Here is a 21477-nt window from a genome sequence, read left to right as displayed (position 1 = left end):
TGCGGTAATGATAATGAGTGCGGTAGTGCCGGGGTCTGTGCAGTGATGATGATGGGGGCGGTAGTGCCGGGGTGTGTGCGGGGATAATGATGAGTGCGGTAGTGCTTGTGTGTGCGGGGATAATGATGAGTGCAGTAGTGCTTGTGTGTGCGGGGATGATGATGAGTGCGGTAGTGCTTGTGTGTGCGATGATGATGATGAGTGCGGTAGTGCCGGGGTGTGTGCGGTGATGATGATGGAAGCGGTAGTGTCGGGGTGTGTGTGCGTGGGACGATGATGAGTGCGGTAGTGCTTGTGTGTGCGGTGATGATGATGAGTGCGGTAGTGTCGGGGTGTGTGCGGGGATGATGATGTGTGCGGTAGTGCCGGTGTGTGTGCGGGGATGACGATGGGGGGCGGTAGTGCCGGGGAGTGTGTGCAGGGATGATAATGAGTGCGGTAGTGCTTGTGTGTGCGGTAATGAGGATGAGTGCAGTAGTGCCGGGGTGTGTGCGGTGATGATGATGGGGGCGATAGTGCCGGGGTGTGTGCAGTGATAATGATTAGTGCGGTAGTGCTTGTTTGTGCGGGGATGATGATGAGTGAGGTAGTGCCGGGGTGTGTGCGGTGATGATGATGTGGGCAGTAGTGCCGGGGTGTGTGCGGGGATGATGATGAGTGCGGTAGTGCTTGTGTGTGCGGTGATGATGATAAGTGCAGTAGTGCCGGGTTGTGTGCGGGGATGATGATGTGTGCGGTAGTGCCGGTGTGTGCGGGGATGACGATGGGGGCGGTAGTGCCGGGGAGTGTGTGCGGGGATCATAATGAGTGCGGTAGTGCTTGTGTGTGCGGTGATGATGATGAGTGTGGTAGTGGTTGTGTGTGCGGTAATGATAATGAGTGCGGTAGTGCCGGGGTCTGTGCAGTGATGATGATGGGGGCGGTAGTGCCGGGGTGTGTGCGGGGATAATGATGAGTGCGGTAGTGCTTGTGTGTGCGGGGATAATGATGAGTGCAGTAGTGCTTGTGTGTGCGGGGATGATGATGAGTGCGGTAGTGCTTGTGTGTGCGGGGATGATGATGAGTACGGTAGTGCTTGTGTGTGCGGTGATGATCATGAGTGCACTAGTGCCGGGGTGTGTGCGGTGATGATGACGGGGGCGGTAGTGCCGGGGAGTGTGTGCGGGGATGATGATGGGGGCGGTAGTGCCGGGGAGTGTGTGCGGGGATGATGATGAGTGCGGTAGTGCTTGTGTGTGTGGGGATGATGATGAGTGCGGTAGTGCTTGTGTGTGTGGGGATGATGATGAGTGCGGTAGTGCCGGGGTGTGTGCGGTGATGATAATGGGGTGGTAGTGCCGAGGAGTGTGTACGGGGATGATGGTGAGTGCGGTAGTGCTTGTGTGTGCGGTAATGATCATGAGTGCGGTAGTGCCGGGGTCTGTGTGGTGATGATGATGGGGTGGTAGTGCCGGGGTGTGTGCGGGGATAATGATGAGTGCGGTAGTGCTTGTGTGTGCGGGGATGATGATGAGTGCGGTAGTGCTTGTGTGTGCGGGGATGATGATGAATGCGGTATTGCTTGTGTGTGTGGTGATGATGATGAGTGCGGTAGTGCTGGGGCGTGTGCGTTGATGATGATGGGGTGGTAGTGCCGGGGAGTGTGTGCGGGGATGATGATGAGTACGGTAGTGCTTCTGTGTGCGGTGATGATCATGAGTGCGGTAGTGCCGGGTGTGTGTGGTGATGATCATGAGTGCGGTAGTGCCGGGTGTGTGTGGTGATGATGATGGGGGCGGTAGTGCCGGGGAGTGTGTGCGGGGAATATGATGATGAGTGTGGTAGTGCCATGGTGTCTGCGGTGATGATGATGGGGGCGGTAGTGCCGGGGTGTGTGCGGGGATGATGATGAGTGCGGTAGTGCTTATGTGTTTGGGGATGATTATAAGTGTGGTAGTGGTTGTGTGTGCAGTAATGATGATGAGTGCGGTAGTGCTTGTGTGTGTGGTGATGAGTGTGGTAGTGCTTGTGTGTGCGGTAATGATGATGAGTGCGGTAGTGCCGGGGTCTGTGTGGTGATGATGATGGTGCGGTAGTGCTTGTGTGTGCGGGGATGATGATGAGTACGGTAGTGCTTGTGTGTGCGGTGATGATCATGAGTGCACTAGTGCCGGGGTGTGTGCGGTGATGATGATGGGGGCGGTAGTGCCGGGAGTGTGTGCGGGGATGATGATGAGTGCGGTAGTGCTTGTGTGTGTGGTGATGATGATGAGTGCGGTAGTACCGGGGTGTGTGCGGTGATGATGATGGGGTGGTAGTGACGAGGAGTGTGTGCGAGGATGATGATGAGTGCGGTAGTGCCATGGTGTCTGCGGTGATGATGATGGGGGCGGCAGTGCCGGGGTGTGTGCGGGGATGATGAATGCGGTAGTGCTTATGTGTTCGGGGATGATTATAAGTGTGGTAGTGGTTGTGTGTGCAGTAATGATGATGAGTGCGGTAGTGCCGGGGTCTGTGCGGTGATGATGATGGGGGCGGTAGAGCCGGGGTGTGTGCGGGGATGATGATAAGTGCGGTGGTGCTTCTGTGTGCGGGGATGATGATGAGTACGGTAGTGCCGGGCTGTGTGCGGTGATGATGATGGGGGCGGTAGTGCCGGGGAGTGTGTGCGGGGATGATGATGAGTGCGGTAGTGCTTGTGTGTGTGGGGATGATGATGAGTGCGGTAGTGCTTGTGTGTGTGGTGACGATGATGTGTGCGGTAGTACCGGGGTGTGTGCGGTGATGATGATGGGGTGGTAGTGCCGAGGAGTGTGTGCGAAGATGATGATGAGTGCGGTAGTGCTTGTGTGTGCGGTGATGATCATGAGTGCGGTAGAGCCATGGTGTGTGCGGTGATGATGATGGGGGCGGTAGTGCCGGGGTGTGTGCGGGGATGATGAGGAGTGCGGTAGTGCTTGTGTGTGCGGGGTGCGGGGATGATGTATGAGTGCGGTAGTGCTTGTGTGTGCGATGATGATGATGAGTGAGGTAGTGCCGAGGTGTGTGCGGTGATGATGATGGGGGCAGTAGTGCCGGGGTGTGTGCGGGGATGATGATGAGTGCGGTAGTGCTTGTGTGTGCGGTGATGATGATGAGTGCGGTAGTGCTTGTGTGTGCGGTGATGATGATGAGTGTGGTAGTGGTTGTGTGTGCGGTAATGATGATGAGTGCGGTAGTGCTGGGGTCTGTGCGGTGATGATGATGTGGGCGGTAGTGCCGGGGTGTGTGCGGGGATGATGATGAGTGCGGTAGTGCTTGTGTGTGCGGAGATGATGATGAGTGCGGTAGTGCCGGGGTGTGTGTGGTGATGATGATGGGGGCGGTAGTGTGTGCGGGGATGATGATGAGTGCGGTAGTGCCTTTGTGTGTGGGGATGATGATGAGTGCGGTAGTGCTTGTGTGTGTGGGGATGATGATGAGTGCGGTAGTGCCGGGGTGTGTGCGGTGATGATAATGGGGTGGTAGTTCCGAGGAGTGTGTGCGGGGATGATGGTGAGTGCGGTAGTGCTTGTGTGGGCGATGATGATGATGAGTGCGGTAGTGCTTGTGTGTGCGATGATGATGATGAGTGAGGTAGTGCCGGGGTGTGTGCGGTGATGATGATGGGGTGGTAGTGCCGGGGTGTGTGCGGGGATGATGATGGGGTCGGTACTGCCGGGGTGTGCGGTGATGATAATTGGGGTGGTAGTGCCTGCGTGTCTCTCTCTCTCTCTCTCTCTCTCTCTCTCTCTTTCTCTCTCTTGTCTCTCTCTCTTTCTCTCTCTTGTCTCTCTCCTCTCTCTCTCTCCTCTCTCTCTCTCGCTCTCTTCCCTCTCTCTCTCCTTTCTCTCTCCTCTCTCTTCTCTCTCTCTCTTCTCTCTCTTCTCTCTCTTCTCTCTCTCTCTCCTCTCTCTTCTTTCTCTCTTCTCTCTCTCTTCCTCTTCTCTCTCTCTTCTCTCTCTTCTCTCTCACCTTCTCTCTCCTCTTTCTTCTCTCTCTCTTCTCTCTCTCTTTTCTCTCTCCTTTCTCTCTCCTTTCTCTCTCCTCTCTCCCTCCTCTCCCTCCTCTCCCTCCTCTCCCTCCTCTCTCTCCTCTCTCTCCTCTCTCTCCTCTCTCTTCTCTCTCTCTTCACTCTCTTCCCTCTCTCTTCTCTCTCTCTCTCCTCTCTCTTCTCTCTCTTCTCTCTCTCCTCTCTCTCTTCTCTCTCTTCTCTCTTCTCTCTCTCTTCTCTCTTTCCTCTCTCTCCTCTCTCTTCTCTCTTTTCTCTCTCTTCTCTCTCTCTTTTCTCTTTCTTCTCTCTTCTCAAATTCAAATTCAAATTCAAATATGCTTTATTGGCAGGACGAAAATACAATTAGTGTTGCCAAAGCAAGAGAAATACAGTAAGTGTGGTGGGAGGGGATCAGAGTTATGGGGAGTTGGAGACACAATTTGGGCTCTGGAAGTCCATTTAGGGGCCTTATGTTCCCCTCAGCTTATGACATGTGGTGATATATTGGGCGGCGATCTCCACCATTGATTCCTCTTCCCCCAGTAGCAAGCGGAGTTTCATGTCCTCGTCCATGGATCGAAAGTCCGGGGTATGGGTGGTAAATTTCTGTAAGTGGGAGGCCCTCACTGCTGAGTATTTGTCACAGTGCAGCAGGAAGTGCGCCTCGTCCTCCAGAGCCCCCTGCTGGCAGTGCTGGCACAGTCTCTTTTCTCGCGGCTTGTATGTCTGTCGGTGCCACCCTGTTTCCACCTCTAGGCTGTGGGCACTTAGTCTGTACAGGCTCAGGGTCTGCCTGTCTTTGGGGTGGCATAACCTTTCCAGATATGGGGCCAGAGTGTAGTCCCTCCGCAGTGACCGGTAGATGGTGAGTTTCTGGGAGTTCTCTAATTCACTCTTCCAGTCCTCTATGTATCACATCTTGCGGCTCTCTGAGATCTCTTTTATTTGGGCTTTTGTCAGGGTGTGTTGCTGACTTTGGCTGGACTGGCTGCCGCAGATCCTGGCTTGCTCTGGGCTCCGGCTCAGCAGGGCTTTATGATGGTAGGAGCTGGGGTTGCTGTTCTGTATGTGCGCCTGGTGTGATAGCGCTCTCTTGTGTATACTGAACCATAAGGGGGATCGGCCCAGCTCTGCCCGACAGGCTATGTTTGAGGTGCTGCAATGGACTTGGAGGAGTAATTAACAGAACTCCATGTGGAAGACTTCAGTTGGGCTGGAATCCCACTTTGTGTGGTCTGGGTAGGCCCCATACCTCGCTGCCATATAGCAGTATAGGGGTGATGACGCTGTCAAATATCTTGAGCCAGACTCTCACAGGTGGTTTGAGGTGGTTTGAGGTAGGTCTTCTGATGGCGTAGAAGGTTCTGCACGCTTTTCCTTTTAGGGCTTCTGCTGCTTGCTTGAGGCTCCCATTATTGCTTACCGAGGTAGGTATAGCTGCTGGTTTTCTCCAGCGTGGTGCCATTTAGTGTGAAGGAGGGAGAGTTTATTTTATTCTGGTTCCTCTTCTGAAACACGATGACTTTGGTCTTCTTTTGGTTGATGGGAAGCGCCCATGTGGCGCTGAATGTTTCCAGTACTGCCAGGCTATCTTGGAGGCCTTTCTCGGTTGGGGGGAGTAGCAGGAGGTCATCTGCGTACAGCAGGAACTTCACCTCTCGGTCATGCAGACTGAGGCCTGGAGTGAGGGAGGACTCTAGAGCTGTTCCTAGTCCATTTATATAGATGTTGAATAGAGTTGGGCTCAGGCTGCAGCCTTGTCTGACCCCACGGCCCTGTCGGAAGAAAGCCGTCCTCTTCCCGTTCACCTTCACGCTGCACCGGTTCTGAGCTCTTGATCACGTCGTAGGTTCTGCCACCTATTCCGCTTTCCAGAAGTTTCAGGAACAGGCCTGGATGCCAAACTGAGTCAAATGCCATTTTGAAGTCAACGAAACATGCAAATATTTTCCCCTGATTTTTGCCGTGGACGTGTCTTGATGAGGCATTGCAGGGTGTAAATGTGGTCCGTGGTGCGGTGGTTTGGCATGAACCCAGCTTGGCTTCTGCTGAGGATGTCACCCTGGGTGAGGAAGGCGATAATCCTTTTATTAATGATGCTGTTAAACAGTTTTCCCAGAATGCTGTTGACACAGATCCCTCTGTAGTTTGCTGGGTCATATCGGTCTCCATTCTTGTAGATGGGCGTTATCAGACCTTGATTCCAGCTTTGAGGGAAGTAGCCGGCACTCGGGACGTGGGTGAATAGTTTTACCAGTGCTGCATGAATGTCTGGGGAACTGTATTTGATCATCTCAGGCAGGACGCCATCACTGCCCGCGGCCTTCTTACATTTTAGCAGTTTGATTCTGTCTTTTATTTCCAGCACACTGATTGGTATGTCCTTGATTGTCTCCTCCATGTCCCTCAGTTTAGTCATTAGATGTTCCTAGTCTGGGGTTAGGTCTTCTTCTGGGATATTCTTGTAGAGGCCCTTGAAGTAGCTGTGCCAGATGTTGCCATTTTGAATGTGGAGGGTGCTTTGCTTGAGATTTGTACCGATATGGCTCCATGTCTGCCGGAATGAGTTGTCCTGGAGGGAGTCTTCGAGCTGCAGCAGTTTGTGGGAGATGTGCTTTTGTTTTTTCTCCTTGAGGGTTCGCTTGTATTGCCTCTGTAGGGTGTCATGGACCACTCTTAGCTCCTTGTTGTCCGGGTCTCTATGTTTTTGATTTGAGGCTATCCTTAGGGAGTTGCGCAGTGCCTTGCATTCTTTGTCAAACCATTTTTGGCCTTGTTTATTTGTAGGTCTCTTGGAGTTGGTCCTTCTGAGGTCTGCTAGCTCTGCCATGGTATATAGGATGTTATTAAAGTCGTTTACTGCCAGGTTGACCCCTTGCTGCTTTGATGTATAGGATTTTGTGTGAAAATTTACAAGCAGCTCTTTAATCTCTGTTCTGTTGGTCATGTTGGTGTATTCAATGGCTAACTGTTTGGGCCACTTAAAGGATGGTGGCAAGTTGTGGAGACAGCTCAAGTGGGGCTTTTGTGTGGGTGACTTGTCCGTGGATCTCAAGTACAGCAGTGTCTGGTTGTGGTCTGACATGTGGGTGTCGGGGGTGACTATGAAGGCATTTATGCTTGCTGGGTCTATGTCTGTTATGGCATAATCCACTACACTGCTGCCCATGTGGGAGTTTAGTGTAAATCTCCCTAATGAGTCACCCCTGGTGCGCCCATTCAGTATATGCAGCCCCAAGCTCCGGCACAGGTTCAGCAGTGTTCTGCCGCTTTTCTTCACCACTCTATCATAGCTGTTTCTTGTTGTCTGTACTGAGTCTCTGTAGAAGGGCTCATCTCCCAGGACGTATGTCTCTCCTCTCTCTCCTCACTCTCTCTCCTTTCTCTTTCCTCTCTCTCCTTTCTCTTTCCTCTCTCTACTCTCTCTTCTCTTTCTTCTCTCTCTCCTCTTTCTTCTCTCTCTCTCTTGTCTCTCTCTCTCTCTTGTCTCTCTCTTCTCTCTCTCCTCTCTCTCCTCTCTTCTCTCTCTATCCTTTCTCTCTCCAATCTCTTCCTCTCTCTTCTCTCTTTTCTCTTTCTTCTCTCTCTCTTATCTCTCTCTTCTCTCTCCCTTCTCTCTCTCCTCTCTCTCCTCTCTCTCCTCTCTCTCCTCTCTCTTCTCTCTCTTCTCTCTTCTTTCTCTCTTCTCTCTCTCCTCTCTCTCCTCTCTCTCCTCTCTCTCCTCTCTCTTCTCTCTCTTCTCTCTTTCCTTTCTTTCCTTTCTCTTCTTTCTCTCCTCTCTCTCTCTCTCTCCTCTTTCTTCTCTCTCTCTTGTCTCTCTCCTCTCTCTCCTCTCTCTTCTCTCTCTCTTTTCTCTCTCTTTTCTCTCTCTCCTCTCTTCTCTCTCTCTCCTTTCTCTCTTCAATCTCTCTCCTCTCTCTTCTCTCTCTTTTCTCTATCTTTTCTCTCTCTTTTATCTCGCTCCTCTCTTCTATCTCTCTTCTCTGTCTTCTCTCTCTCCTCTCTCTCTCTCTCTCCTCTTTCTTCTCTCTCTCTTGTCTCTCTCTTCTCTCTCTCTTCTCTCTCCTCTCCCTCTCTTCTCTCTCTCCTTTCTCTCTCCAATCTCTTCCTCTCTCTCTTCTCTCTTTTCTCTTTCTTCTCTCTCTCTCTCTTATCTCTCTCCTCTCTCCCTTCTCTCTCTCCTCTCTCTTCTCTCTTCTCTCTTCTCTCTCTTCTTTCTCTCTTCTCTCTTCTCTCTCTTCTTTCTCTCTTCTCTCTCTTCTCTCTCTCCTCTCTCTTCTCTCTTTTCTCTCTCTTCTTCCTCTCTTCTCTCTCCTCTCTCTCCTCTCTCTCCTCTCTCTCCTCTCTCTCCTCTCTCTCTCCTCTCTCTCCTCTCTCTCCTCTCTCTCCTCTCTCTCCTCTCTCTCCTCTCTTTTCTCTCTCTCCTCTTTTCTCTCTCTCCCCTTTCTCTTCTCTCTCTTTTCTCTCTCTCTTCTCTCTCCTCTCTCTCTTCTCTTTCTTGCCTCTCCCTCTCTTCTCTCTCTCCTCTCTCTCCTCTCTCTTCTCTCTCTCTTTTCTCTCTCTCCTCTCTTCTCTCTCTCTCCATTCTCTCTCCAATCTCTTCCTCTCTCTCTTCTCTCTTTTCTCTTTCTTCTCTCTCTCTTATCTCTCTCCTCTCTCCCTTCTCTCTCTCCTCTCTCTTCTCTCTTCGCTCTCTTCTTTCTCTCTTCTCTATCTTCTCTCTCTCCTCTCTCTTCTCTCTTTTCTCTCTCTTCTTCCTCTCTCCTCTCTCTCCTCTCTCTCCTCTCTCTCCTCTCTCCTCTCTCTCCTCTCTCTCCTCTCTCTCCTCTCTCTCCTCTCTCTCCTCTCTCTTCTCTCTCTCCTCTCTCTTCTCTCTCTCTCTCCTCTTTTCTCTCTCTCTCTCCCCTTTCTCTTCTCTCTCTTTTCTCTCTGTCTTCTCTCTCTTCAATCTCTCTCCTCTCTCTTCTCTCAAATTCAAATTCAAATTCAAATATGCTTTATTGGCAGGACCAAAATGCAATTAGTGTTGCCAAAGCAGGAGAAATACAGTAAGTGTGGTGGGAGGGGATCAGGGTTATGGGGAGTTGGGGGCACAATTTGGGCTCTGAAAGTCCATTTAGGGGTCTTAGGTTCCCCTCAGCTTATGACATGTGGTGACATATTGGGCGGCGATCTCCACCATTGATTCCTCTTCCCCCAGTAGGAAGCGAGTTTCATGTCCTTGTCCATGGATGGAAAGCCCGGGGTATGGGTGGTAAATTTCTGGAAGTGGGAGGCCCTCACTGCTGAGTATTTGTCACAGTGCAGTAGGAAATGCGTCTCGTCCTCCAGAGCCCCCTGCTGGCAGTGGTGGCACAATCTGTTCTCCCGCGGCTTGTATGTCTGTCGGTGCCGCCCTGTTTCCACCTCTAGGCTGTGGGCACTCAGTCTGTACAGGCTCAGGGTCTGCCTGTCTTTCGGGTGGCGTAGCCTTTCCAGATATGGGGCCAGAGTGCAGTCCCTTTGCAGGGACCGGTAGATGGTGAGTTTCTGGTAGTTCTCTAATTCACTCTTCCAGTCCTCTATGTATTGCATCTTGCAGCTCTCAGAGATCTCTTTTATTTGGGCTTTTGTCAGGGTGTGTTGCTGACTTTGGCTGCCGCAGTTCTTGGCTTGCTCTGGGCTCCCGGCTCAGCAGGGCTTTATGATGATGGTAGGAGCTGGGGTTGCTGTTCTGTATGTGCGCCTGGTGTGATAGCGCCCTCTTGTGTATAGTGAACCATAAGGGGAATCGGCCCAGCTCTGCCCGACAGGCTATGTTTGAGGTGCTGCGATGGACTTGGAGGAGATATTTACAGAACTCCATGTGGAAGACTTCGGTTGGGCTGGAGTCCCACTTTGTGTGGTCTGGGTAGGTCACTGGGCCCCATACCTCGCTGCCATATAGCAGTATAGGGGTGATGACGCTGTGAAATATCTTGAGCCAGACTCTCACAGGTGGTTTGAGGTGGTACAGTTGTCTTCTGATGGCGTAGAAGGTTCTGCACGCTTTTCCTTTCAGGGCTTCTGCTGCTTGCTTGAGGCTCCCATTATTGCTTAGCTCCAGACCGAGGTAGGTATAGCTGCTGGTTTTCTCCAGCGTGGAACCATTTAATGTGAAGGAGGGAGTGTTTATTTTGTTCTGGTTCCTCTTCTGAAACACCATGACTTTGGTCTTCTTTTGGTTGATGGGAAGCGCCCATGTGGTGCTGAATGTTTCCAGTACTGCCAGGCTATCTTGGAGGCCTTTCTCGGTTGGGGAGAGTAGCAGGAGGTCATCTGCGTACAGCAGGAACTTCACCTCTTGGTCATGCAGACTGAGGCCTGGAGTGGGGGAGGACTCTAGAGCTGCTGCTAGTCCATTTATATAGATGTTGAATAGAGTTGGACTCAGGCTGTAGCCCTGTCTGACCCCACGGCACTGCCGGAAGAAGGCCGTCCTCTTTCCGTTCACCTTCACGCTGCACCGGTTCTCAGTGTATGAGCTCTTGATCACGTCATAGGTTCTGCCACCTATTCCACTCTCCAGAAGTTTCAGGAACAGGCCTGGATGCCAAACTGAGTCAAATGCCTTTTTGAAGTCCACGAAACATGCAAATATTTTCCCCTGTTTTTTGCCGTGGACGTGGGTCTTGATGAGGCTTTGCAGGGTGTAAATGTGGTCCGTGGTGCGGTGGTTTGGCATGAACCCAGCTTGGCTTCTGCTGAGGACGTCACCCTGGGTGAGGAAGGCGATAATCCTTTTATTAATGATGCTGTTAAACAGTTTTCCCAGAATGCTGTTGACACAGATCCCTCTGTAGTTTGCTGGGTCATACCGGTCTCCATTCTTGTAGATGGGCATTATGAGACCTTGATTCCAGCTTTGAGGGAAGTAGCCGGCACTCAGGACGTGGGTGAATAGTTTTGCCAGTGTTGCATGTATTTCTGGGGAACTGTATTTGATCATCTCTGGCAGGATGCCGTCACTGCCCGCGGCCCTTCTTACATTTTAGCAGTTTGATTCTGTCTTTTATTTCCAGCACACTGATTGGTATGTCCAGAGGATTTTGAAAGTCCTTGATTGTCTCCTCCATGTCCCCTCAGTTTAGTCATTATATGCTCCTGTTCTGGGGTTAGGTCGTCTTCTGGGATATTCTTGTAGAGGCCCTTGAAGTAGCTGTGCCAGATGTTGCCATTTTGCATGTGGAGGGTGCTTTGCTTGGGACTTGTACCGATATGGCTCCATGTCTCCCAGAATGAGTTATCCTGGAGGGAGTCTTCGAGCTGCTGCAGTTTGTGGGAGATGTGCTTTTGTTTTTTTCTCCTTGAGGGTTCGCTTGTATTGCCTCTGTAGGGTGTCATAGACCACTCTTAGCTCCTTGTTGTCCGGGTCTCTGTGTTTTTGATTTGAGGCTATCCTTAGGGAGTTGCGCAGTGTCTTGCATTCTTTATCAAACCATTTTTGGCCTTGTTTATTAGTAGGTCTCTTGGAGTTGGTCCTTCTGAGGCCTGCTAGCTCTGCCATGGTATATAGGATGTTATTAAAGTCGTTTACTGCCAGGTTGACCCCTTGCTGGTTTGATGTATAGGATTTTGTGTGAAAGTTTACAAGCAGCTCTTTAATCTCTGTTCTGTTGGTCGTGTTGGTGTATTCAATGGCTAACTGTTTGGACCACTTGAAGGATGGTGGCCAGTTGTGGAGACCGCTCAAGTGGGGCTTTTGTGTGGGTGACTTGGCCATGGATCTCAGGTACAGCAGTGTCTGGTTGTGGTCTGACATGTGGGTGTCGGGGGTGACTATGAAGGCATTTATTTTTGCTGGGTCTATGTCTGTTATGGCATAATCCACTACACTACTGCCCGTGTGGGAGTTTAGTGTAAATCTCCCTAATGAGTCACCCCTGGTGCGCCCGTTCAGTATATACAGCCCCAAGCTCCGGCACAGGTTCAGCAGTTTTCTGCCGCTTTTATTCACCACTCTGTCATAGCTGTTTCTTGTTGTCTGTACTGAGTCTCTGTAGAAGGGCTCATCTCCCAGGACGTATGTGTTTCCGTGAGGTGACAGGTAGTCCTTCTCTGTACCTGTCCTGGCGTTCAGGTCTCCACAGATGAGCACCTTACCTTTGGACTGGAATTGGGCTACCTCCCTCTGAAGTTCCTCGTAGATGTCCAACTTCTCTCTCTCTCTCCTCACTCTCTTCTCTCACTCTCCTCTCTCCTCTTTCTTTTCTCTCTCTTCTCTCTCTCCTCTCTCTCCTCTCTCCCCTCTCTCTCTCCTCTCTCTCCTCTCTCTCTCCTCTCTCTCTCCTCTCTCTCTTCTCTCTCTCTTCTCTCTCTTCTCTCTCTCCTCTCTCCCCTCTCTCTTCTCTCTCTTCTCTCTCTCCTCTCTTCCTCCTCTCTCTCTTCTCTCCCTTCTCTCTCTCTTCTCTCTCTCCTCTCTCTCCTCTCTCTTCTCTCTCTCTTCTCTCTCTCCTCTCTTCCTCCTCTCTCTCTTCTCTCTCTTCTCTCTCTTCTCTCTCTCCTCTCTCTCCTCTCTCTCCTCTCTCTCCTCTCTCTTCTCTCTCTCCTCTCTCTTCTCTCTCTCCTCTCTTTCCTCTCTTTCCTTTCTCTTCTTTCTCTCCTCTTTCTCTCTCTCTCTCTCTCCTCTTTCTTCTCTCTCTCTCTTGTCTCTCTCTTCTCTCTCTCCTCTCTCTCCTCTCTCTTCTCTCTCTCCTTTCTCTCTTCAATCTCTCTCCTCTCTCTTCTCTGTCTTTTCTCCATCTTTTCTCTCTCTCTTATCTCGCTCTTCTCTTCTATCTCTCTTCTCTCTCTCCTCTCTCTCCTCTCTCTCCTCTCTCTTCTCTCTCTCCTCTCTCTCCTCTCTCTTCTCTCTCTCCTCTCTCTCTTATCTCTCTTCTCTGTCTTCTCTCTCTCCTCTCTCTCTCTCCTCTTTCTTCTCTCTCTCTTATCTCTCTCTTCTCTCTCCTCTCCCTCTCTTCTCTCTCCTCTCTTCTCTCTCTCTCCTTTCTCTCTCCAATCTCTTCCTCTCTCTCTTCTCTCTTTTCTCTTTCTTCTCTCTCTTATCTCTCTCCTCTCTCCCTTCTCTCTCTTCTCTCTCTCTCCTCTCTCTTCTCTCTCTACTCTCTCTCTACTCTCTCTTCTCTCTCTCTTCCTTCTCTCTTCTCTCTCTTCTCTCTTTCTTCTCTTTCTCCTCTTTCTTCTCTCTCTCTTCTCTCTCCCTCACTGCTAAGTATTTGTCACTGTGCAGCAGGAAGTGCGCCTCGTCCTCTAGAGGCCCCTGCTGGCAGTGCTGGCACAGTCTGTTCTCTCGCGGCTTGTATGTCTGTCGGTGCCGCCCTGTTTCCACCTCTAGGCTGTGGGCACTAAGTCTATAGAGGCTCAGGGTCTGCCTGTCTTTGGGGTGGCATAACCTTTCCAGATATGGGGCCAGAGTGTAGTCCCTCCGCAGTGACCGGTAGATGGTGAGTTTCTGGGAGTTCTCTAATTTACTCTTCCAGTCCTCTATGTATTGCATCTTACAGCTCTCTGAGATCTCTTTTATTAGGGCTTTTGTCAGGGTGTGTTGCTGACTTTGGCTGGACTTGCTCTGGACTCTGGCTCAGCAGGGCTTTATGCTGGTAGGAGTTGGGGTTGCTGTTCTGTATGTGCACCTGGTGTGATAGCACACTCTTGTGTATACTGAACCATAAGGGGATTCGGCCCAGCTCTGCCCGACAGGCTATGTTTGAGGTGCTGCAATGGACTTGGAGGAGGTATTTACAGAGCTCCATGTGGAAGACTTTGGTTGGGCTGGAGTCCCACTTTGTGTGGTCTGGGTAGGTCACTGGGCCCCATACCTCACTGCCATATAGCAGTATAGGGGTGATGATGCTGTCAAATATCTTGAGCCAGACTCTCACAGGTGGTTTGAGGTGGTACAGTTGTCTTCTGATGGCGTAGAAGGTTCTGCACGCTTTTCCTTTCAGGGCTTCTGCTGCTTGCTTGAGGCTCCCAATATTGCTTAGCTCCAGACCGAGGTAGGTATAGCTGCTGGTTTTCTCCAGCGTGGAGCCATTTAATGTGAAGCAGGGAGAGTTTATTTTATTCTGGTTCCTCTTCTGAAACAAATGTAGGAAATAGAAGGAAGGATCCGGCACAAATTCTTCTTATAATAAAAACATCATAACCTTTATTTCAAACGTTTAAAACAAATATTGTGAAGACCAAAAGGTGTATTGGCAAATAATTGATAACCCATCTATTTTAGGATATGGTGTGTGATGTACAGTTAGGTCCAGAAATATTTGGACAGTGACACAATTTTGGCGAGTTGGGCTCTGCATGCCACCACATTGGATTTGAAATGAAACCTCTACAACAGAATTCAAGTGCAGATTGTAACGTTTAATTTGAAGGTTTGAACAAAAATATCTGATATAAATTGTAGGAATTGTACACATTACTTTACAAACACTCCACATTATAGGAGGTCAAAAGTAACTGGACAAATAAACCAAACCCAAACAAAATATTTTTATTTTCAATATTTTCTTGCGAATCCTTTGGAGGCAATCACTGCCTTAAGTCTGGAACCCATGGACATCACCAAACGCTGGGTTTCCTCCTTCTTAATGCTTTGCCAGGCCTTTACAGCCGCAGCCTTCAGGTCTTGCTTGCTTGTGGGTCTTTCCGTCTTAAGTCTGGATTTGAGCAAGTGAAATGCATGCTCAATTGGGTTAAGATCTGGTGATTGACTTGGCCATTGCAGAATGTTCCACTTTTTTGCACTCATGAACTCCTGGGTAGCTTTGGCTGTATGCTTGGGGTCATTGTCCATCTGTACTATGAAGCGCCGTCCGATCAACTTTGCGGCATTTGGCTGAATCTGGGCTGAAAGTATATCCCGGTACACTTCAGAATTCATCCGGCTACTCTTGTCTGCTGTTATGTCATCAATAAACACAAGTGACCCAGTGCCATTGAAAGCCATGCATGCCCATGCCATCACGTTGCCTCCACCATGTTTTACAGAGGATGTGGTGTGCCTTGGATCATGTGCCGTTCCCTTTCTTCTCCAAACTTTTTTCTTCCCATCATTCTGGTACAGGTTGATCTTGGTCTCATCTGTCCATAGAATACTTTTCCAGAACTGAGCTGGCTTCATGAGGTGTTTTTCAGCAAATGTAACTCTGGCCTGTCTATTTTTGGAATTGATGAATGGTTTGCATCTAGATGTGAACCCTTTGTATTTACTTTCATGGAGTCTTCTCTTTACTGTTGACTTAGAGACAGATACACCTACTTCACTGAGAGTGTTCTGGACTTCAGTTGATGTTGTGAACGGGTTCTTCTTCACCAAAGAAAGTATGCGGCGATCATCCACCACTGTTGTCATCCGTGAACGCCCAGGCCTTTTTGAGTTCCCAAGCTCACCAGTCAATTCCTTTTTTCTCAGAATGTACCCGACTGTTGATTTTGCTACTCCAAGCATGTCTGCTATCTCTCTGATGGATTGTTTCTTTTTTTTCAGCCTCAGGATGTTCTGCTTCACCTCAATTGAGAGTTCCTTAGACCGCATGTTGTCTGGTCACAGCAACAGCTTCCAAATGCAAAACCACACACCTGTAATCAACCCCAGACCTTTTAACTACTTCATTAATTACAGGTTAACGAGGGAGACGCCTTCAGAGTTAATTGCAGCCCTTAGAGTCCCTTGTCCAATTACTTTTGGTCCCTTTAAAAAGAGGAGGCTATGCATTACAGAGCTATGATTCCTAAACCCTTTCTCCGATTTGGATGTGAAAACTCTCATATTGCAGCTGGGAGTGTGCACTTTCAGCCCATATTATATATATAATTGTATTTCTGAACATGTTTTTGTAAACAGCTAAAATAACAAAACTCGTGTCACTGTCCAAATATTTCTGGACCTAACTGTATAATATATATATTTTTTAAAAACTCCCGATATACATATACATACTTATATTTTTGGCTATTCAATCAAATCCTTTGCAATTCTTTGCGGGGTGGAAAGTTATCCCATCCGATTGAGCAGCCCTGTCAATACTTTATATGTCACATTTATTATTATATTAATTTATTTATCTGTATTTTTATGGGCTATTCCTACAGAAATGTTCTGATGTTATTCATATTCATATTAAGTGCTTTATACTTGGTGGTTTACATGATATTCTTATTTGATATAATGAATTATATATGTGGATGTTCTATCCTAATTATTCATACTTTTTTAGAGGATAAGTTTGCATTCTTGCATTTTTCATCTACATTTAGACACACGTATATACATATATATATAGAAATAATATATTCTTATATGTATTTTATCATCATATTTATTCATGTACATACTCCTTGCATATTTTATGTTCAGCTTTTTCAATTAATAGAACGGAATGAGATTATGTGTTTATACATCACACACCATATCCTAAAATAGATGGGTTATCAATTATTTGCCTTAAATAACATGCTATTTTTTCTTTCTTTTTTCTGTTATATCAATTTAAATTCTCTGTCTTCTTTGTTTTGGCTATAAGATGGCTCAATTCAATGTGAACTTTCATACTCACCTGTTTTCCTATGTAATCATGATGCTTCCGCCCCTCCCTAGTGTCCAACCTGTGGGTTAGTCTATTTTAGTAGTCTTGTGTTGCAGATGAGGTACTTATGACTAAGGACTCTTTTGTTTTTACCGAATTCCGAAACGCGTAAAGTTTCTCCATTTGCCAATACACCTTTTGGTCTTGACAATACTTTTTTTAAATGCTTGAACTAAAGGTTATGATGTTTTATTATAAGAAGAATTTGTGCCGGATCCTTCCTTCTATTTCCTACCTTTGCACAACTGGCTGGGACCCACCGGTGGATTCCGTGCACTCGCTGGATTCAACAGCCCAGGCAACAGGTCAGCTGAAGTTTCCTCTTTCCTCTTCTGAAACACCATGACTTTGGTCTTCTTTTGGTTGATGGGAAGCGCCCATGTGGTGCTGAATGTTTCCAGTACTGCCAGGCTATCTTGGAGGCCTTTCTCGGTTGGGGGGAGTAGCAGGAGGTCATCTGCGTACAGCAGGAACTTCACCTCTCGGTCATGCAGACTGAGGCCTGGAATGGGGGAGGACTCTAGAGCTGTTGCTAGTCCATTTATATAGATGTTGAATAGAGTTGGGCTCAGGCTGCAGCCTTGTCTGACCCCACGGCCCTGTCGGAAGAAAGCCGTCCTCTTTCCGTTCACCTTCACACTGCACCGGTTCTCAGTGTATGAGCTCTTGATCACGTCGTAGGTTCTGCCACCTATTCCGCTTTCCAGAAGTTTCAGGAACAGGCCTGGATGCCAAACTGAGTCAAATGCCTTTTTGAAGTCCACGAAACATGCAAATATTTTCCCCTGTTTTTTGCTGTGGACGTGGGTCTTGATGAGGCATTGCAGGGTGTAAATGTGGTCCATGGTGCGGTGGTTTGGCATGAACCCAGCTTGGCTTCTGCTGAGGATGTCACCCTGGGTGAGGAAGGCGATAATCCTTTTATTAATGATGCTGTTAACCCCTTCACGACCGCGGGCAGTAAAATTACGTCCTATTTTAACGTGACTTAACGACCAGGGACGTAATTTTACTGCCTAAACTTCCTTTGATTGCCGTGGCCATAGCAACGGCTTTCAAATGATTTCCCCTGCTGTTTCTTACAGCAGGGGACCTTTGCTTGACCCCAGGGGGGGTGGCATCCCCATAGGCGATCGATGTGATTGGCTGTTCAAATCTGAACCGCCAACCACATCGTTCGCACTAATTTCGGCAAAAATAATGCCCGAATTAGTGCGAGACTGTGAGATCCAGCTATGAGATGCCGTAGCAGCTACAACAGATCATAGGTGGATCTCAAACATGTCGCCCCCAGCCCCTGCAGCACTGATTGGAGCGATCGTGCTATGACGCGCAATCGCTCCAATCAGTGTGCAGAGGGGCGGTCTTATCTGCGGGTGGCCGCCCTCCCCAGGCCTGTCCTGGTCTGGGGACCCTCCCCCAACATGTCTGCAGCGTGGAGTGGCTGGTACTTTTGGTACCACGCCACCGCTGCTGCCGCCGCAGACACCGCCTCTGCTGTCACCGCGCCTGCTCCAATGGTAAGTATTGCGCTCCGGCGAGGGCCCCTGCGCGCTCCCGTGAAGGCCCCTGCGCGCTCCCGTGAAGGCCCCTGCCCGTGCCCCCCCCGATCTGCCCCCCTATGCCCCGATCTGCCCCCCGGCATCCCGATCTGCTCCCCACGCGATCTGCCTGCCTCCTCTGTCATCTCTATTCTGCTTCCAAGGTTCCTTCCTTCTGCCTTTGCTTCTCCGCCCCCTCTGCTCTCCCTCTGCCCCCCCATCTGCCCCCCCCTCTCCCCATCCTCTCCCCATCCCCCCCCATCCCCCTCTGCCCCCCCCTTGACGTCCTCTTACCTGCCTTCACAGGTCGTCCGAGGTCTTCACTGGCCCGATCACATCTGCCTCCATCGCTGGGTCCTTCTGCTGATCTGTCCAACGTCCTGCCTGCTGCTGGTGTAAAGCTGTCTATCTCACTGCCTTTTTGTTCCTCTGCAGCTCTTCTGGTCAGTGATCCTCTTGGTACTGTGAGTATAACTTTTTTTTTTTTCTTGTATCCTGTCCATTTTTACACCTCATCCGTCCATGCGTCCCGCCAAGCGCTGATCAGGGATGCAGAAAACGGATCTGCATCCGTGGTCAGTTTTTGGCGTGACTTTTTTCCGTATTCGCGACGCTTTTTGTATCGCATCCGTCCGTGCGTCCCGCCAAGCGCTGATCAGGGATGCACATAACGGATTGGCATCCCTGCTCAATTTTTGGCGTGACTTTTCTCCATATTTGCGACGCTTTTTGTATCGCGTCCGTCCGTGCGTCCAGCCGAGCGCTGATCAGGGATGCAGATAACGGATCTGCATCCGTGGTCAGTTTTTGGCGTGACTTTTTTCCGTATTCGCGACGCTTTTTGTATCGCGTCCGTCCGTGCGTCCCGCCAAGCGCTGATCAGGGATGCACATAACGGATCGGCATCCCTGCTCAATTTTTGGCGTGACTTTTTTCCGTATTTGCGACACTTTTTGTATCGCGTCCTTCCGTGCGTCCAGCCGAGCGCTGATCAGGGATGCACATAACGGATCGGCATCCCTGCTCAATTTTTGGCGTGACTTTTTTCTGTATTCGCGACGCTTTTTGTATCGCGTCCGTCCGTGCGCCCCGCCAAGCGCTCATCAGGAATGCACATAACGGATCTGCATCCCTGCTCAATTTTTGGCGTGACCCTTTTTTTTTCCGTATCCCCAACGCTTTTTGTATCTCATCCGACCGTGCGTCCTGCAGCGGCCGATCAGTGCACCGCGACTGTGCGTTTGAAAAGTTAAATGGCGTTCCTTCTCTTCTGAGCCCCGCCGTGCGCCCAAACAATTACTTTCCACCACATATGAGGTATCTGCGTACTCAGGAAAAATTGCACAATATGTTTTATGGTACATTTTTTCCTGATACCGTTGTAAAAAAAAAAAGCTACCTGGTTGATACAAAAATTTTGTGGTTAAAAAAAAAAAAATAATTTTCACGGTTCAACGTTATCAACTTCTCTGGAGCCCCTGAGGGTACAAGGGGCTCACCAAACATCTAGATAAATTCCTTGAGGGGTCTAGTTCCGAAATGGGGTAATTTGTGGGGGAGCTCCACTGTTTAGGCACCATAGGGGGTCTCCGAACGTGACATGGCATCCGCTAATGATTCCAACCAATTTTGCTGTCAAATGGCGCTCCTTCTCTTCTGAGCCCCGCCATGCGCCCAAACAATTACTTTCCACCACATATGAGGTATCTGCGTACTCAGGAAAAATTGCACAATATGTTTTATGGTACATTTTTTCCTGATACCGTTGTAAAAAAAAAAAGCTACCTGGTTGATACAAAAATTTTGTGGTTAAAAAAAAATAATAATTTTCACGGTTCAACGTTATCAACTTCTGTGGAGCCCCTGAGGGTACAAGGGGCTCACCAAACATCTAGATAAATTCCTTGAGGGGTCTAGTTCCGAAATGGGATAATTTGTGGGGGAGCTCCACTGTTTAGGCACCATAGGGGGTCTCCAAACGTGACATGGCGTCCGCTAATGATTCCAACCAATTTTGCTGTCAAATGGCGCTCCTTCTCTTCTGAGCCCCGCCATGCGCCCAAACAATTACTTTCCACCACATATGAGGTATCTGCGTACTCAGGAGAAATTGCACAATACGTTTTATGGTGCATTTTTTCCTGATACCCTTGTGAAAAAAAAGCTACCTGGTTCAAGTAACAGTTTTGTAATGAAAAAAAAAAAAATTGTATTCATGGCTCAACATTATCAACTTCTGTGGTGCCCCTTGGGGCTCGCTAAACATCTAGATAAACTCCTTGAGGGGTCTAGTTTCCAAAATGGGGTCACTTGTGGGGGAGCTCTACTGTTTAGGCACCATAGGGGGTCTCCAAAACGTGACATGGCGTCCGCTAATGATTCCAACCAATTTTGCTGTCAAATGGCGCTCCTTCTCTTCTGAGCCCCGCCATGCGCCCAAACAATTACTTTCCACCACATATGAGGTATCTGCGTACTCAGGAAAAAATGCACTATAAATTTTATGGTGAATTTTTTGCTGATACCCTTGTGAAAAAAAAAGCTACCTAGTTGAAGCAACAGTTTTGTGGTAAAAAAAAAATTTTTCTTTTCACAGCTCAACGTTCTAAACTTCTGTGAAGCCCCCAGGTGTTCAAAGTGCTCACCAAACATCTAGAAAAAATATTTGAGGGCTCTAGTTTCCAAAATGGGGTCACTTGTGGGGGAGCTCTATTGTTTAGGCACCTCAGGGGGTCTTCAAACCCGACATGGCGTCCGCTAATGAGTGCAGCTAATTTTGCGTTCAAAAATTCAAATGGCGCGCCTTCCCTTCCGAGCTCCGCTGTGCGCCCAAACAATTGATTTTTACCACATATGGGGTATCAGCGTACTCAGGAGAAAATGCACAATAAATTGTATGGTGTACTTTCTCTTTTCTCCCTTGTGAAAATGAAAATTTTATGGCTAAAGTAACATTTTTGTGTTAAAAAGTAAAATTTTCATTTTTTCCTTCCACATTGCTTTGGTTCCTGTGAAGCACCTAAAGGGTTAATAAACTTTTTGGATGTGGTTTTGATCAGAGTGAGGGGTGCAGTTTTTAGAATGGGGTCACTTTTGGGTATTTTCTGTCACCTCGGCCTCTCAAAGTCACTTCAAATGTGATGTGGTCCCTAAAAAAAATTATTTTCTAAATTTTGTTGGAAAAATGAGAAATCGCTGATGACCTTTGACCCCTTCTAACTTCCTAACGAAAAAAAATTTTGTTTCGAAAATTGCGCTGATGGAAAGTAGACAAGTGGGAAAGTTTATTTAGTAACTATTTTGTGTGACATATCTCTCAGATTTATGGGCATAAATT

The sequence above is a fragment of the Anomaloglossus baeobatrachus genome, chromosome 1, assembly GCF_048569485.1.
Source record: "Anomaloglossus baeobatrachus isolate aAnoBae1 chromosome 1, aAnoBae1.hap1, whole genome shotgun sequence".
Classification (NCBI taxonomy): Eukaryota; Metazoa; Chordata; class Amphibia; order Anura; family Aromobatidae; genus Anomaloglossus; species Anomaloglossus baeobatrachus.
This window is presented reverse-complemented; position numbering follows the sequence as displayed.